This window comes from Spermophilus citellus, assembly GCF_964194105.1.
Source record: "Spermophilus citellus genome assembly, chromosome: X".
Classification (NCBI taxonomy): Eukaryota; Metazoa; Chordata; class Mammalia; order Rodentia; family Sciuridae; genus Spermophilus; species Spermophilus citellus.
In genome coordinates this window covers 126727243-126746838 of record NC_138190.1, presented here as the reverse complement: position 1 = coordinate 126746838, position 19596 = coordinate 126727243, and the positions used below count along the sequence as shown (strand labels likewise).

General features: G+C 36.2%; 1 protein-coding gene across 1 annotated transcript in view; it reads left to right on the top strand.

Annotated features, from left to right (window-relative positions):
- The window catches only part of ENOX2 (ecto-NOX disulfide-thiol exchanger 2), a 371622-nt gene extending 352446 nt beyond the window's left edge, over positions 1–19176 (top strand). The window contains exon 15 of the mRNA XM_081276994.1: positions 19056–19176. The gene's annotated coding sequence lies outside the window, so the exon portion shown is untranslated. The remainder of the gene's footprint in view (positions 1–19055) is intronic.
- The last annotated feature ends 420 nt before the right edge of the window (positions 19177–19596 follow it).

Sequence of the window (19596 nt, the reverse complement as noted above, 5' to 3'; positions counted from 1 at the left end):
GAGTCTAAAGGAGGCAACTACAACTCAGCTTTGGATAACTGTTACCAAGAGGAAGCATGAGCTTAGACCTTATGTCTTTCACCTAATAAATCCCACTATGCAGGCCAAACAAATCTCTAAAAGAAGACATGGTCAGAAAGCTGCAAGTTTGTAAACCTCTCATTTGAAAAAAAAATACAATTGGGAGAAAATATGCAATGAGGGCAAAAGAGAGGGCATGGCTGTGATTGCTTGGGGGAATCGAGGAAGGCATCACATTCGTGGCAGCATACTGTTCTAGAGAGGGAAGTAGATGGCAAGAAGTGAAGCTAATGAAAATTCACAATAGCTAAACTGTGGAACCAACCTAGATGCCCTTCAGTAGAGGAATGGATTAAAAAATGTGGCATATATACACAATGGAGTATTTCTCAGCAACAAAAAGAGAATAAAATCATGGCATTTGCAGGTAAATGGATGGAGTTAGAGAAGATAATGCTAAGTGAAGTCAGCCAATCCCAAAAAAAGAAATGCCGAATGTGTTCTTTGATATAAGGATGCTGATTCATAATGGGATAGGGAGAGGGAGCATGGGAGGAATAGAGGAACTCTAGATAGGGCAGAGGGGTTGGAGGGGAAGAGAGGGGGCAGGGGGTTAGAAATGATGGTGGAATGTGATGGACATCATTATCCAAAGTACAGGTATGAAGACACGAATTGGTGTGGATATACTTTTTATACAACCAGAGATATGAAAAATTGTGTTCTATATGTGTAATAAGAATTGTAATGCATTCCCCTGTCATATATATAAATTTTAAAATCACATAAAAAGAAGTGAAGCTAATGAATGAGACAGACACCAGATCTTGGAAGTTCTTTCAGGTCATATTAAATTATTGTCATCATCCTGACAGGTTGTGAGCAGGGAAGGGACAAACTGACAAACTCGTATTATCTACTCTGAGCATGATAGATTTCAGGGATGCAAGAGTGGAAGCAGGAAGACCAGTTATGGAGATGTTGTAGTGTTAAAGGTGAGAGGTCACAAAAACTGAAGTAAGACAGCAATAGTGTAGGTGGAAAGGTCCAATAGGAATGACAGATGACAAACAGGCAGAGTTTCCAAAAATTGGTTGCATGTTAGATATAGGTAGTAGAGAAAAAAAAACAATAAAATAAGACCTAGATTTTGGCTTCAGCAACTTGACTTAATAAAATGTCATCCATAAAGATAGGAAAACTAGAATGTTGAGGTGGTGGTTTCAAGTGATGACTTTCATTTTGGACATGTTATGTTTGGGGAGAAGAATCTGGTAGGTAGTTGAATATGTGGGTCTAGCACTCACAAAGAGGTTAGGGTTAGAAATGTGGATTTAGACACTTTTGGCTATGCATGACAATTGAAGCTAAGGGTTTGAATTACTCTCAAAGAGTTCAGGAATATTAAAAAATTAGGGAAATTATAGGGAAGAACTGGTATTTAAGGGGTGGACTAAAAAAGAGATTGCAGGGGCTGGAGTTGTAGCTCAGCAGTAGAGTGTTTGCCTCATATTGTGAGGCACTGGGTTCAATTCCTAGCACCACATATAAATAAGAAAATAAAATAAAGGTCCATCAACAACTAAAAACTATTTTTAAAAAAGAGCTTGCAAAGAATATTGAGAAATAATCAAAGACAAGGAGAATAAATAAAAGGGAATGCTACCACAAAAATGAAATGTATACATAATTTCAAGAAAAGGTTGATCTTCATTAACAGTTGCCAAAACAGATGGGGTCATGTAGGAATGCAGAGAGTCCATTGGGTTTGACAAAAGGGATTCAATGGACCCACTGACCTGAACTCAAAGGAGTAGTGGGGAATGAGGGCGGGGAGAATAGAAGGCCAGTTATGAAGGATGAAAAAGAAAGTGGGAGGTGAGAAAGTGAACAAAGGCCATTCTCTAGAGAAGCTTGGATGGAAAGCAAAAAAATATAAATAGGAGGGAGTTAAGAGTTAAGAAATAATCAGAGTTATCAGAGTAAAGAGTTAAGAGATAATCAGAGTTACCAAGTGTGGGTTGATTTTGGTTTGGGTTGTTTGTTGGTTGAGACAAGCTATCTCTGAACTCATTAAATAACTATCCAATACAGAGGGGATAATTCAATACATAGGAGTTAAAATGATAAGAGAGTGGGTAAGGTTCCTGAGATTGCTGGTGGAAAGGGTAAAATGATGGCTCTGATGGGATCCAGAGAAAAGTGAGGGACAGCAGATAACTCTGATAATGGGAGGGAAGCAAGTTTGAATCATGTACACTTACATAGATTTAGTAGGTTTAGCAGCAAGGAATTGAAGAAATTCCTGCTTTATGGCTTCTACTTACTATGTATAGAAACCAAGATTATCTTGAGATCAAGGTCAGAGGGATCAAAATAAAGGGTCTGAGAAGAATAGCCCCTGACAAGAATAAGAAAGGACAGCAGGTACAATAGTTTGGCAGCACTCAGCATAAATACTGGGACCCCATTAACTTTAGCAACTATAAATTTGCAATGATCCTAACTGAAAAAAACTATGTGATTTTTCTTCATCAGTGCTGCCAAGCAAGTAGCAAAAAAAGTTGAAAGTTGGGATTGTTTGGATATTTGGATCTCATGTGATAGGCAAGCAGAAGAATAAAAGAAAGCATTATGGAGGTGCCTCAAAAACCTACGAATGGGGCCACCATTTGACCCAGCTATCCCACTCCTCAGCTAACACCCAAAGGGCTTAAAATCAGTATACTACAGTGACACAGCCTTATCAATGTTCATAGCAGCTCAATTCACAATAACTAAGCTATGGACCTAACCTAAGTGCCCTTCAACAGATGAATGGATAAAGAAAATATAATTTCTATTCTTTTCCTTCCTACCCTCCCTTGTTGTGAGTTAGCATCCACACATCAGAAAAAAAAGAAAATATGATGCACATGAAAAAATTGAAATATTATTCAGCCATAAAAAAGAATGACATTTGCTGATAAATGGATGGATGAATCTAGAGAGTATCTTGCTAAGTTAAATAAAGCAATCCCCAAAAAACCAACGGTTGTATGTTCTCTCTGATATGTGGATGCTAACACAAAACAAGGGAGGAGGTAAGAATTGAAGTTCAGTGAGTTAAACAAAGAGGAATCAAGGGAAAGAAGAGGGATAGGAATAGGAAAGACAGTACATAGCTTTCCTATGTTCACATATGAATACACCACAGTGAATCTCCACATCATGTACATTCACAAGACGGGGGTTCTAATTAGAATAAGTCATACTCCATGTGTGTATAATATGTCAAAATATACTATACTGCCATGCATATCTAAAAAGAACAGAGTAAAAATAAACAAGATACAAGGGCTGGTGTTATGAGCTAGGGGGTCTGTGCTGCAGAGTGGGTAAAAATAAATCCTGAGGAGAGGTGATAAATAGGAGGAGAATGAAGTGGTTTCAATTAGATCAAGGAATGGATATGACAGTGAGAGGCTTGAAGGAGTAAAAAAAATGTGCATAGATAATGTCAGAGGATTCAATACCAGTGATGCAGCACGACAAGTTCAAAGGTATAGTCTTGGGAGGGAATGAATGGCTGAGGTAGAGCAGAGGGGGAGTTAAAGAAGGGTAGAGAAGAGAAAGGCCAGAGGTTGGATGGATGATCAAAATAAATGGCACTTGTATGGAAATGAATATAGTGATCTAGGTGACAAATTCTTCACCAAATTTTTCAGGGGGTCAGAAAATGATAGTGGTAAGAAAAGATTAGAAGATAATGTATCTGCATGACATGCATCTTAAAGGGAAAAAGTTGCTGGGAAGTGACACTTGAAATTAAGTATCATTGTAACCTGACACTGAGTCCAGAAGTTCAAGGCCATAGAAAAAATGAGCAGCAGTACTCAGAGGGTCACAGAAAGGCTTAGGAGAAATCTAGGACTCAGTTTGAGGACTACAGAAAGCACTGTGTAAAAGGCTGGTGGAAAGGGAGGTAGGCAGTGAATCTAGGGTGAGTTTGGTGTGGAGGAAGCACATAGTAGTTTGAAAATGACCAGAAATGAGACTTAAGATAGGATGACCAGAGAGGTCAGCATTTGGGATGATGTCAAAGAAGAGTAGAGGCTAGAATTCTAGTAAGAAAAGCTGATATCAAATTTAAAAAAAAAAACACACACACACACAATAAGGAACATTTCCATATGAATACTGTGTGTTATTATCATTATGTGTTCTCATCAGAATTCTGTGATTGAATTTCTTTGCCCCAGGGTTTCAAAAGACCATGGGATCAAGGGTAAGAATCTCGGGATTCTAATCCAAGCCCTACTATTTTCTAGCTGTGTGACTTCAGACCTGCTTTGGTTAGCTTTTCATTACAATGACCAAAATACCTGACAAGAATAACTTAGAGGAGGAAAGTTTATTTGGGGCTTATGGTTTTAGAGGTCTCACTTCATAGAGGGCCAACTCCATTGCTCTGGGCCAAATATGAGGCAGCACATGATGGAAGAAAGGCCCAGCAGAGGAAAGCTGCTCAGCTTATGGTGAGGCCGGGAAGCAGAGAGTGAGAGAGAGGACAGGGCCACAGGGAGGACCATTCCAGGGAACCTCCCAGGACTCACCTCCTAAAGCCATGCCCCACCTGTGTACAGTTACAACCCAGCCAGTCCATTCAAATTAGGATAGAGTGAGTCGATTACAACTCTTTTTTTTTCAGTGTACCTTATTTGATTTATTTATTATTAATTAATCAGTTTTTTTATTGGTTGTTCAAAACATTACAAAACTCTTGACATATCATATTTCATACATTAGATTCAAGTTGGTTATGAACTCCCAATTTTACCCCATATACAGATTGCAGAATCACATCGGTTACACATCCACATTTTTACATAATAAAAATATGGAACGCTTCACGAATTTGCGTGTTATCCTTGCGCAGGGGCCATGCTAATCTTCTCTGTATCGTTCCAATTTTAGTATATGTGCTGCCGAAGCGAGCACCGATTACAACTCTTACAATCCAATAATTTAACCTCTGAATATTCCTGCATTAACAGGAGCTTTTGGGGGACACCTCATATCCAAACCATAACAGAAATGATTATTTAACCTTCTTTAGGCCCTTTGATAAAAGAAAGGTAACTAATACTGACCTCACAGAATTGTCAAAGATTAATGAGATGCCATGCAGGAAAGGCCTGGTATGTAATACTTATTCTATAATGTTAGATATATTTTTCAAATGTTGGTAAAAAGTAATTTTGGCTTTCCCTCTGAGCTCCAGGCTTATATAGCCAACAGTCTATTTCACGTTGCCATTTGTGTGTCTTCCAGGCACCTTCATTTGCTCAACTCTTTATTTATGATCTTTTCCACCTAATTTTGTCCTCTTACATCATTTCCCACTTCAATGAATGACATATCTATCTACCCTATTCTCAAAATCAGAAATCTAGATACAATTCTTGATTCCTTCCTACAGATTAACTCTCCATATCAAATGCAACACCTGCCATTTTCATCCACTGAATACCACTCAAATCCAACCACTTGGCTTCATCTACACTGCAACCACCTTATTCCAAAATCTTGAAAGTTATCCTGGATTATTTTATTCTTCTAACACCCCACAGCAATTATCAACAAGTTCCTTTAATTCTACCATATAATTGTACTTTTTGATTATTTATTAAAGTTTTAATAGTGATATGTATCAAGCAAAGAGAAGATTATATAAACATTCACAATTTAAATATTAATGATAGCATGAACACCCATTAACCACCACACAGAATTGCATTACCAGTTATTTATAAGTGCCTTCATGCCATGTTTCCTCTTTATCATATACTTCCTCCCTACTCAGAGGTAATCATTATTGTAAATTTTGTATAATAAATCTTTTGCTTTTCTTCATGATTTTACTACCTTTGTAGGCATCCTTAAATCATATGGTTTAGTCTTTCCAGAGTTCACAGAAATGAACTCATTTTTATATATTCATTGATCACTTATTTTACTCAATGTATTTGTGAGACACATCTATATTGGTGTTTGTAAATTTAATATGCTATTTGGTATAGCTATTCCACTGTATAAAGATACCGTTACTGATTTAATCATTCTACTCTTGATGAACATTTGCATTTTTCCACCTTTGGGCTGTTACAATGTAGCTATGAACATATATAAGACATATTCAAGGGTATATACCTTGTGGCTGAACTGCTGGATCCTGAGGTATGAGAATCTTCTATCAGTTAGTGACAAGTTACTAGATTTCCAAAGTATTTTTACCAATTTACATCCTTATTGGCAGTGTATCAGATTTGCCATTGCACCTCATTCCCAAACTTAAGAATTTGTGGATATTTCATAAAGAAAGTTACCTTCTAGAGAAAGGGAGAGAGAAGGGAAAGCATATGGAAATGGTAAGAGACCTTCAATGATACACAAAATTATAAGAGGTTATGAGGGGCAAGGGGAGGGGGGAAAAAGGGGAGAGAATTGAACAACAGCAGAGGAGGTAGAGAGGGAAGATGGGAGGGGAGGGGAAGGGAGGGGGGATAGTAGGGGATAGGAAAGGTAGCAGAATACAACAGTCACTAATATGCCATTATGTAATAATGTGAGTATGTAACAGTTGTGATTCTGCAATCTGTATTTGGGGTAAAAATGGGAGTTCAAAACCCAATTGAGTCTAATGTATGAAAGATGATACATCATGAGCTCTGTAATGTTTTGAACAATCAATAAAAAAAATATTCAAATAAACAGGGGTCAATCATAAAAAAAAAGAAAGTTCCCTTCTATTCCTGGTTTGTCATATCATGGATGAGTGCATACTTTTGTCAAGTTTTTTCTACTTCTTTTGACATGATCATGTGGTTTTTGTCCATTATTCTATTAATATAGTATATTACATTAATTGATTTTCAGATGTTAAACCAATCTAGCATTACTAGAATAAATCTCATTTGTGTCATGCTGTATAATACTTCTTATATGTTGCTGAATTTGGTTTGCTAATTGTATTAGTTTTCTAGTGCTGCATAACAAATTACCACAAACTCAGCCACTTAAAACAACACCCATTTATTAACTCACAGTTCTGTAAATCAGAAGTCAAGCCTGCCATGACTGGGTTCTCTGCTGAGGGTATCACAAGGCAGAAATGAAGCCAGCCAGACTGAATCTTATTTGGAGGCTCTGGAGAAACGTTTATTTACAAGCTTTTGTTGGGAGAATTGACTTTCTTGTCAGTGTGGGATAGAAGCTCCTGTTTCCTTGCTAGGTAATATCTGGGGTCTGCTTATAGCTCCAGGAGACTGCTAGCATTCCCTGCTCTATCAATTTTCAAGTGCAACAGCATGTCAAATCCTTGTCTTCAAATCTCTGACTTCCCCTTTGGAGATCAGTCAGAGAACTCTGCTTTTAAAGGACCCTTATTATTAAGTCAGGTCCATATGAATAATTTCCCTATCAGTCAACTGATTTAGGACCCTAATCACATCTGCAAAATCCCTTCACAGCAATACCTAGATTAGTGTTTAATTAAATAACTGATTAAATTTGTGTGTACACCAAGGACCAGGATCTTGGGGGATCATGTTAGAATTATGCCTGCCACACCAATATTTTGTTAAGGATATTTGCATCTATGTTCATGAGAGATATCGGCTTATACTTTTCTTTGAGATATTCTCTGACTTTGGTATCAGGTAATATTGTCCTCATAGAATAAGTTAGGAAGTGGTTCCTTTACCTTTATCTCTGAAAGTGTTTGCAAATGATTGATGGTTTTTCTTCTTTTAATATTTGATAGACTTTGGCGAAACTATATGGACGTGGGTTTTTATTTTTAAAAAAAATTTAAATTACTATTTCATGTTCTGTACTTGTTATAGGTCATTTCAGATTTCCTATTCCTTCCTCAGTTTCATTAATCATTCCTTCTAGAATTTGTCCATTTCATCTAAGTTGTCTAATTTGTCAACACAAAGTACTTCCTGTACTAGATCGAATAGTGTCTCCAAAATGTTTGTATCTACCCAGAATCTTAGAATGTGAACTTATTCAGAAATAGGGGCTTTGCATATATAATTAATTCAGGTGAGGTCATACTAAATCCAATAACTGATGTCTTATAAGAAGGCCATATGAAGGCATAGAGAAGATACACACACACACACACACACACACACACACACACACAGTGGAGAAGGCCCTGTGAAGACATTATAGTTATGCTGCAATAAACCAAGGAATGCCAAGGATTGTCAGCAACCACCAGAAGCTGGAAAAGGCAATAAAAGATTCTCTCTTAGGGCCACTGGAGACAGTGTGGCTCTGACACCACCTTGATTTTGGATTTCTAGCCTCCATAATTGTGAGAAAGTGACTTTCTGTTGTTCTATGGCATCCAATTTTTGTTTCTATGTTCCAGCGGACCTAGGAAACTAACCCACACTCTTATAGCACTTTTAATTTCTATAGGGTCAATAGTGGTATTCTCTTTCAATTCTGACTTGGATAACGTGGGTCTTTTCTCTTGTTACTCAGCCTAGCTAAAGGTTTGTCAATTTTGTTGGTCTTTTCAAAGATCAACTTTTAAATTTATTGATTTTTCTCTATTATTTTTGTTCTTTTTTTAATTTCAGTGATTTCCACTCTAATTATTATTATTTCCTTTTGCTTGCTTGGATTCATTTACTCATCTTTTTTCTAGATTCTATTTTTAATATTTGCTGACATATTTTCTGATATGGGCATTTAAAGTCATGATTCTCCTACAAAGCACTGCTTTAGTTGCATTTCATAAGTTTTGTTATGCCATGTTTTCCTTTCTATTCAATAAAGAATATTTTCCAATTTCCTTGTGATTTCTCCTGTTACATATGGGTAATTTGTAGTGTGGTTTTTAATTTCCAAATATGGACATTTCCAAGTTTTCTTTCATTTGTTCATTTCTTATTATGTTATAATCAATGAAGATATATTGTATGATTTCAATTCTTTCCAATGTACTGAGACTTGTTTTGTGACCTAACATATGGTCTATCTTGGAAAATGTTCCATATGTGTTTCAAAAGAATATTCTGCAATTCTATAAATTCTGCAGTATTCTATTTATATCATTTAAGTTGAGTTAGCTCATAGTGTCATTCAAATCTTCTGTATAATTCCTTTTCTGTTTAGCAGTGCTATCAATTACTGAGAGTATTGAAATCAACAAGAACTGTAGTTAAATTTTATGTTCTGAGTCTCTTTTTAGGTATATTTCTGTGTATAGTTTATCTTCCTTATGCATTGACTTGTGTATCCTTATGAAATATCTTTTTCTTTAATAATATTTCTAATTTTAATCTCTATTTTGTCTGATATTAATATAGCCACTCCAGCTCTCTTGTTTGTTTGCATGGTGTATTTTTTCTGGTCTTTTACTTTAAACCTATTTGTCTTTGAATCTAAAGTATGTCAGTTTTTTTAAAAAAATCCATTCTGACAATCTGTGTTTTTTGTTTAGTGTATTTATACTGTTCACATTACATTTAACTCCTATTATAGTTTAATCACATATGACATTATGAATTTTTCTGTATGACTCCCATCTTTGTTGTTCCTCACTGGCTTGCCTTCTTTTGTCTTAAATATTTTTTAATGTACCATTTTAATTTCTCTGTTTTCTTTACTACACTTTTTATTGTTTTGTTAGTGGTTCTGAAGTGGCACCCCCTTTCTCCACAGAAAAGCCTGCTTCACCATGGCTGATTTTAGGACTGTTAGCAAAAGAGTCCATTGTAGATAAACTTCCTATTTTCGTGTTGCCCTGTTTACTTGGCCACTGGCCGAGAAGATACCAGCACTCCAGGTGCTGGACACCCCCTTACTAGTTTTTCACAAACGTATCCAGTATAGTACTTTGAAGAAATGTGCAAACAAGGCCTCTGGCCTTGAACTGGGATTCACAGAGATGTCTACATTTTTAAGATAAGTTACAAATGGGCTCCATGGTAACAGCTGGCAGGGGGAGGATAGAAAGGGGAGATGAAGCTCTCCCCTTCTTAGGTGTTGTCCTTGAAGAGTTAACATGTCCAGAACAGTGAAAGAAAAAGCTGCTTTTATGTGAACTTCTGCAGACTGTGAACTTCTGAGCCCCTCCCCTTACATGCTGGATATAAAACTCTGAAACTCCCTGAACTCGGGGTTCAGGGGATTGATTGATTACAGCAAAGGCTGTACCCTCTGAACCTGGCTGCAGCCAAATAAAACTGTTTCCTGCTGTCTTCGGTGCCTTGCCTCGTTTGTCCCTACAACAGTTCCTCTAGGGGTTACAATATGAGTCCTATTTTATCACAATCTACGTCTGATTAATACTAACTTAATTATGGTTTACTACAAGATTTTTGCTCCAATATGGTCCCATTTGTCCCCCTTCCTCTGTGCTATTTTGTCTTATAAATCGATCTCTATATTTTAACCCCAGCAATACAATATAAATATTATTTTATACAATCTTATTTCACTTTAAAAATAAGAGGAATAAGAAAAATATAATTATAAAGTCTTTTATAATAGCCTACATTTGTGGCATGCTTCATTGTTCCCTATAAATTCAAGTTACTATCTTTTGTCACTTCCTCACCACCTGAAGAACTTCTTTAAGTCCCTAGGATTTCTTATAAGTCAGATCTGCTAGCAAACTATCTTAGTCTTTTTTTTTTTCCAGTGATGGAGTTATCTTAGTCTTTGTTTATCTGGAAATGTCTTTATTTTACCTTTATTTTTAGAGGATACTTCTATGAGAAATAAAATTCTTACTAGATAGTTTTTTGTTCCTTCAACATTTTGAATGTATCATTCCCCTGACTCCTGACCTCCCTTGTGTCTTACAAGAAAATAAATAATTATATTGATGCTCCCCTGAATATAATGTGCATTTGTATGCTGCCTTTACAATTTTCTTTTTGTTTTTAGACAGTTGGATTCTGAAGTATCTAGGTGTGGCTGTCTTTGGATTTATCTTACTTGAGGTTTTTTAAAGTTCTTGGATTTATATATTAATATTTTTTCATAAATTCTGGGAAAATTGTGGCCATATTTCTTTAAATTTTGTTTGCCCCTTTTTCTTGGTATTCTTGTTCTTCCTTTGTCTCAATTTCCATTACATGTTTATAGACTTAATCACAGTTCTCTGAAGCTCCATTTATTTTTCTTCTTATTTTTTCTCTGCTGTTTGTGCTGCACAATTTCTACTAAAGTTATTTATCTTTAACTCCACTGATTATTTCCTCAGCCCTCCAGAATCTTTTCTTGAGTCTGTGTAAAATAATTTTCACTTCAGTTATTACACATCTCAACTTTAGAATTACTATTTGACTCTTTTTATGTAGAGTCTTATTTGTTGATTGTTCTCTTACTTGCATTTATGTCTTTAACATGGCTTCCTCTAGTTTGTTATACATATTTACAATAGATGCTTTGAATTTTCTGTCTGTTCAATCCAACCATTGGGAACTATTTTAATCCGTTTTTTCATTGCTGTTACCAAAAGACCCAACAAGAAAAATTTCAAAGAGGAAAATTTTATTTGGAACCCACAGTTTCAGTGTTAGTCCATAGAAGGAGAGCTTCATTCCTCAGAGCTCCAGGTAAGGCTGAACATCATGGTGGAAATGTGTTGCAGAGCAAAGCAGGTCAGGACATGGCCACCAAGAAATACAGAATGACTCCACTTTCCAAGAACAAAAGATATACCCCAAATGCAAACCTGCAATGACCCACCTCTAGCCACACACTACTTGCTTATAGTTACTACCAAGTTAATCTCTATCAGGGGATTAATTCACTGATTGGATTAAGGTCCCCATAAGAAGGATTTGTGCACAAAAACTCTATAACCCAATCATTTCATCCCTAAACTCTTGCATTGTTTCCCTCATGAGCTTTTCAGGGGACACCTCACATCTAAACCATAACAGGAACCCTTGGATCCAGTTTCTATTTATGTGTATTTTCCTGGGTATAGGTTTCAATTTTCTGTTTATTTACATATTTTGTGATCATTTTTCTTGAAAACTTAACATTTTAGATGAATTTTGTAGCCACTCCGTATTCTCATAATTTTCTCCTGAAGGCTATTGTTCTTTTACTTATTTTTATGTATTTCTTTGTTTAATAACTTGCCTGGGCTTAATCTGTCACCCCTTTATTGTGCAAGTGTGTGATGTCTGAGGTGCCACTGATGCCACTGCTCACTTGTTTTTCAAAATTCCTGTTTTAATTTTTAAGTCTGGCTTGCGAGGTGTCTTCTCTGTGCCAGTGTAGCTAGATGGTCAGAGGTGCTCAAACATCTTGAGACAGTATCTTTTGTGGGTCTGTATCTTGTTAGGGGATTGCATGCAAAATTCAGATTACTCTCCAATCTGCCTCTGATTATACCTTCCACCAAACCCCTTTGCCACTTCCACCAGCCTCAGAATTGGCCAATAGTGGGACATTAGCCTGAGTCTTCTTGAAATCTCCACTTGAATGTGAACAGCCTCAGCTAGACATACATTTGCCCCAACCACAAACTTAAACTAGGAGAGCCAAGTCATTGGCCATCTCGCACTGACCAGCCTGTTAGAATTCAATTCCATTGACAGTGACACTAAGCATGGGCATTATCTTTTTCTCAAAATTAAGCGAGTCCTGCCCCTTGACCTTGGCAGAGAAGCTTCCAGATTAAGATCTGGTAGAAGCTGCATGCCACAGGAGCTGAAATCAGATAAGAGCATCCCTAGAGAAGAATGCCACGGACTCCCAAAATTTATCTAAATTTATACAGTTTTTTTGTGTACAAATCCTTCTCAGATTGTTGTATGCCTTTGGTTGATTTCTAGAGTGCCAACATGATTGTTTTTATAATTAAGTCCAACTTCATAGTTGCTTTTTGGAAAGTGGATTTTCCTATCTCCTCTCTCACCCACAGCCTGAACTCTAGCTCTTGACAGATTTTGTAAGTTTTGCCTGTCAAATGGGTGTGTAATGGTTTTCACTATGATTTGCATTTGTATTTTCTTTTTTTTGGTTACTGCATTTTTATTGGTTCTTTTTAGTTATTTATACATGATTGTAGAATTCATTTTGACATAATTATAAAAGCATGGTATATATATTGTTCTAATTCAGACCCCAGTACCTGTCCTTTGCCTTCCTTCTCCCCATCCCCTTGTCCTTTCCTCTACTGATCTTTCTACCATTTATCCATAGTTACTTTTTAACTAATTTTTTGTGGATGTACATGATGGTGAAATTCACTGGTTGTGTGTTCATATATGTACATAGGAAAGTTAGGTCAAATTCATTCCACTGTCTTTCTTTTTCCCACCCACAATTCCTTTCCTTCACCCTCCCTTTGTATACTCCACTCATTTGCATTTTCTTACTTACTAATCAAGTTGAGCACCTTTCCTCTTTATTGTCCATTTGAGTTTCCTCTCTTATCAAGTGCTGTTTCTCATATTTCTATTAGGTTGATTATTCTTATTGATTTTTACGAGTTCTCTATGTACTCATTTATTGGTTTATAGGTGTTACAAAAGTTTTTCACTCCTTGCAGCCAGTCTTTTCACTCTCTTATTATGTAGTTAATTTGATGTTAAATTTATCAAGATGTCCCCTTATGTTTGCTTCCTTTTTCTTGTATTATATGCCCCTCCTTATCCTGAAGTTATGAAAGTTCCTCCCAAATTAACTTCTAAAATCTTGTTTTTCATATTTAGTTCTTTTTCCTTCTAGAGATGATTTTTACCTATGGTTTGTTGTAGGGTCAATTTTCATTTTTCATAAATGGGTTAACCAGTTTTATAGTATTAATAATTGAAAAATGCATACTTTTCTTGGCACTTGCATTTTATGGGATGGGTCAATATATGTATGCATCTCTGTCTGGGCTCTATTCTGTTCAATTGGGTTGTCTCTCTAAGAAAAGTACCACCTATCTTAATTAATATAGGTTTATAATAAATTGTAATTTCATTAACATTATATATTATTTTGGGGAAAAATTTTCATCTTCCATATATTGAGATTACATCTGATTTTTCTCCTTGAATTTATCAAGGTGGCAAAATTACATAAATTTACTTCTTGGGTTAGATCAACTCTGCAATCTAATAATGAACCCAACTTTGTTATTACATTTTTAAACGTTTCTGGTTTCAATTTGCTAATATTTCATTTGGGATTTTTGCATCAATGTTCATGCATGAGACTGGCCTATAATTCTTTATGGTTTCCTTTTTGAGTCTTGTTAGCAAGGTTAAACGAGCTTCATAAAGTTAGTGGAGAATTGTATCCTTTTCATATCCTCTGAATAAGTTCGTGTATGTTTGGAATTATTCCATTCTTGAATATTTGGTGGGACTCACTGGTAAAGTCATCTGAACCAGGGTTTCTCTTTAAAAAGGAAGGTTTTTAATGACAGAGTTGACACTTTTAATGCTTATAAGAAAACCTGGGTTTTCTGTTCCTTTTTGAGTTAGTTTTGTATGCATCTTTTTCTTACATCCACTCCAGCTCTCCTCAAACCATCTTCTACACATGAGCTGAAGGAATTATTTCAAAAAGCAAAGCAGATTATACCAATGCTTATTTAAAACCTTTAAATGGTTTTAAATTTCATTTTAAAATAAAAAGAAGAACCACTTATGTTGGCCGACAACACCTTGCATGAACTGGTCCCTGCCTAACTGCCCAGCCTTATTTTTTCTGCTCCCCCCTTGCTCACTCTGCTCTGGCCACGCTGCCGTTCTCTCTGCTCCACAAAACAGAACCAAGCTTATTCCTATCTCAAGGATTTGCATTTGCTGTTTCTTCGCTGTAGAATGTTGTCCCTCAAAATTCTAATGATGTTAGCTCCTTCTCATTCTTTATAAGTCTGCTTAAATGTTACCTCCTATGTCGGGGGAAAAGATACACTCATACATTGCTGGTGGGACTGAAAATTGGTGCAACCAGTCTGGAAAGCAGTATGGAGATTCCTCAGAAAACTTGGAATGGAACCACCATTTTACACACTCCTCATCATATACCCAAAGGACTTAAAATCAGCATAGGACAGTGTCACAGCCACATCAATGTTTATAGCAGCTCAATTCACAATAGCTAAACTATGAAACCAACCTAGGTGCCCTTCAACAGATGAATGGATAAAGAAAATGAGGTCTATATACACAATGGAATATTACTCAGCCATAAAGAAAAATGAAATTATGGCAATTGCAGGTAAATGTTTGGAACTGGAGACTATCATGCTAAGTAGAATAAGCCAAACCCAAGAATCCAAGGGTAAAATGTTCTGTCTAATATGTGGATACTAGCACATAATAAGGGGGAAAGGAAGAATAGAAGTTAGTTGGATTAGACAAAGGGGAATGAAAGGAAGGAAAGGGGAATGGGAATAGGAAAGACAGTGGAATGAATTAGACATAACTTTCCTATGTACATATATGAATATACCACAGTGAAACTCCACATCATATATAACCCAAGAATGGGATCCTAATTAGAATCAGTTATGCTCCATGTATGTATAATATGTCAAAATACACTCTACTGTCATATATGTCTAAAAAGAACAAATAAAAATAAATAAATATTACCACCTCAGAAAAACCTTTCATGATTACCCAATCTGAAGTAGGTTCCTCTTCATGGCACTTAGTCAAAATTTGCACAGGTAATTGTTTTATTAATTCATTTAGCTTCTCATTCTCTTTATACACTGTTGTATCTTTCAGGCCTGAGATATTGACCATCTTACTTACCATCATGTTCCTAGTACTTAGTCCAGTACTTGGAACGTGGTAGGCACTCAGTAGTTTTTAGTGAATAATCAATAAACTTGCAGAATTCAGATGTGGATAGAGGAATTCTTTTGCTAGGGTTGAGTCCAGATACAAACAAATTGACTCGAAAGTATTAATAGAGTAAGATCAATGCCATTTCAAGTGGATTTGGTAGTCAAGAACAGTAAACAAATAGAGACTGAAGAGGGCTCTTGAAGACCTGCCAAAAAATGACTTTATGCAAAAAAAATTTGAAATTTGGGCAGAAAGAAATTAAACAAGGTTCCCAGACTCTGATGGCTAGGTACTGGCCGAGCAGAGGTAAAATTCAAGTTTTTGACTCTGATTCTTGGCTGCTTCTCTAAGTAATACCACCTGGGGTAAAATTATAAAAGCACAATAATTATGACATTGGGCTCTAGACTCTGGCTGCTTGTACATTTCAACTACACCACCTCTTAACTGTGTGGCATTGGACCCAGTTCCTACATCTGTAAGTGTGATTAATAAGAGAACTGAGGTCATCAGACAGTTTTGAAGATTAAATTCATGTATAAGGGTGTATGTAGCACAGTGTCTGATATATGACAAATGCTCATTTGTTGGTTGCTATTAACCATGTATCCTCTTTTTCCTTGCCAGTACTTGCGTGAAAATATTAAGTGGTAGAATTTAAATGGTTGAAATATGATTTTAAAAATAGTATTATTCTTCAGGATAAATACTGAGTGGTATAGATGGGTCATATGGTGGTTGCATGCCTAGTCTTTTGAGGAATCTCCATATTGATTTCCAAAGTGTTTTTACTAATTTACAATCCCACCAACAATGTAAAAGTGTTCCTTTTTCTCCACATCTTCTCCAGCATTCATTATTGTTTGTATTCTTGTTTATTTTTTATTCTGATTTGTTATATATGACAGCAGAATGCATTATAATTCATATTACACATATAGAGCACAATTTTTCATATCTCTGGTTGTACGCAAAGTAAAGTTACACCATTCATGTCTTCATACATGTACTTAGGGTAATGATATCCATCTCATTCCACCATCTTTTTTACTCCCTTGCCCCCTCCCCTCCTTTTTCTCCCCTTTGCCCTATCTAGAGTTCTTCTAATCCTCCCATGCTCCTCCTCCCAATCCCACTATGAATCAGCCTCCTTATATCAGAGAAAACATTTAGCATTTGTTTTGGGGGGGTTGGCTAACTTCACTTAGCATTATCTTCTCCAACTCCATCCATTTACCTGTAAATGCCATGATTTTATTCTCTTTTATTGCTGATTAATATTCCACTGTGTATATATATACCACATTTTCTTTATCCATTCATCTACTGAAGGGCATCTAGGTTGGATTCTACATGGCTACAATTCTGACTGGAGGGAGACAAAATCTCTGTGTAGTTTTTCTGTCATCTTTTAATTTTTGCATTTTTAAAAATTATTTTTAGTTATATATAACATTAGGATACATTTTGACATAATCCCCAAACCATAGAATATAGTTTTCTGTAATTCAGTCCCTAGCACTTCCCATGCCTCCCTTGTTCTTCCCCCTGCTTCCTTCCCTCTACTCCATTGATCTTTCTGTAATTTATTTATGTTTTTTTAATTAGTGTCTTGTGAGTATACTTAATATTAGGATTCCCTGTTATATTCTTGTATGTACATACAAAATTTCAGTCAGATTCCTTCCATGTTCTCCCCTTTTCCTGACCCTCCTTGCATTTCCTCAATTGCTAAAGATGTTGAATATTTTTTCATATATTTGTTGGCCATTTGTATTTCTTCTTTTGAGAAGGGTCTGTTCATTTGCCTATTTATTAATTATGTTATTTGTTTGGGGGATATTGAGTTTTTTGAGTTCTCTATATATTCTGGATATTAATCCTGTGTCAGAAGAGTAGCTAGCAAAGATTAATTCACAACAGCCAAACTAAGGAGCCAACCTCAGTATGTACCAATGGATGAATGGACTTAGAAAATGTGGTATATATGGATACAATGGATTTTTGTTCAGCCACGAAGAAGAATGAAATTATGTCATGTGCAGGAAAATGAGTGGGATTTGAGAACTTTATGTTAAATAAACCAAACTCAGAAAGTCAAGGGTCATATGTTTCCTCTCATATATGGAGGCTAGAGAATTAAAAGGAAAGGAAGCTGTGTTGGGGGAGAATTGAAGAGAGATCAACAAAATAGAGGAAAGGGACCAAGGGGAGAGAGGAAGGGAGGGAAAGAGGAAATACTGGAGAATGATATTGGTCAAATTATATTATTATATCGTGTGCATATATGAATAGGCAACAACAAATCCAAACATATACAATTACAATTCACCAATAAAAAATGGAAAAATAAAAACAAATACATAGATACACAAACTTCAAAAAATAGCATTATTAAATTGGTGCAACCAATATGGAAAGCAGTATGGAGATTCCTTGGAAATCTGGGAATGAAACCACCATTTGACCCAGCTATCCCTCTCCTCGGTCAATACTCAAAAGACTTAAAAACAGCATATTACAGGGACACAGCCACATTATGTTGATAGCAGCACAATTCACAATAGCTAGACTGTGGAGCCAAACTAGATGCCCTTCAGTGGATGAATAAATTTTAAAATGTGTCATATATATAATGGAATTTTACTCAGCAATAAAAGAGAATAAATTCATGGCATTGCAGGTAAATGGATGGAGTTGGAGAAGATAATGCTAAGTGAAGTTAGCCAATCCCAAAAACCCAAATACCAAATGTTTTCTCTGATATAAGGAGGGTGACTTATAGTGGGGAAGGGAGAGGGAGCATGGGAGGAATAGATGAATTCTAGATAGGGAAGAGGGGTTGGAGGGAAAGGGAGGGGGCAGGGGATTAGCAAGGATGGTGGAATGTGATGGACATCATTATCCAAAGTACATGTATGAAGACACGAACAGGTGTCAACATACTTTATATACAACCAGAGATATGAAAAATTGTTCTGTATACATGTAATAAGAATGGTAATGCATTCCGCTGTCATTTATTTTTTAATCAATAAAATAGTATTATTAGATGGGCACAGTGAAATATGCGTATAGTCCCAGCTACTTGAGAGCCCAAAGCAGGACAAACACTTGAGCCTAGGAGTCTGGAGCTAGAATGGGAAAAATAGCAAGACTCTGCCTCAATAAATAAATAAACTAATAGGAGGACCATCTCTTTTTTAGATCTGCACCCTCATTTCCATCCAGAAAACATTTTCCAAATGCCTTCCGATAAAATATTAGAAGGAAAAACATCCATGTTGTATTTGGATCCCTTATTTTTTAAGATTACAATCATTGGGATCCAAGATGCAGGAGAGAGAAGATTTAAAGGAGGAATCTTCATTCTGACAATAAAAATTTTGAATTTCTACCCATTCCCTTGTTAAAAGGGGTAAGAAGTGTGCAAGGAGAGAGTTCTCCAGCTGAAGAATTAACTTCAAACCAGCTTCGAACTTCAAGAACCACTCATGTGAGCAAGCTCAATTTCACACTCTGTTCTTCTCATCTTCAAGATCCAAGAAAGTAAATTCAACAGGAAACAGTTATTTTAAGTTAGTGCCACATCAATTTGCTTTGTGTTTCTCAAGTGTAGATGCAGCAGGAAGAAGGAAACTTTGCTCACTCTGAAACTGATGAGCATGGGCATTCCTGCACGTGGGCCCGCAGCGCCCCTGGTGGCCTAACACGTGTATGAAACATGTCCACCTTCTGTGTGGTTGCT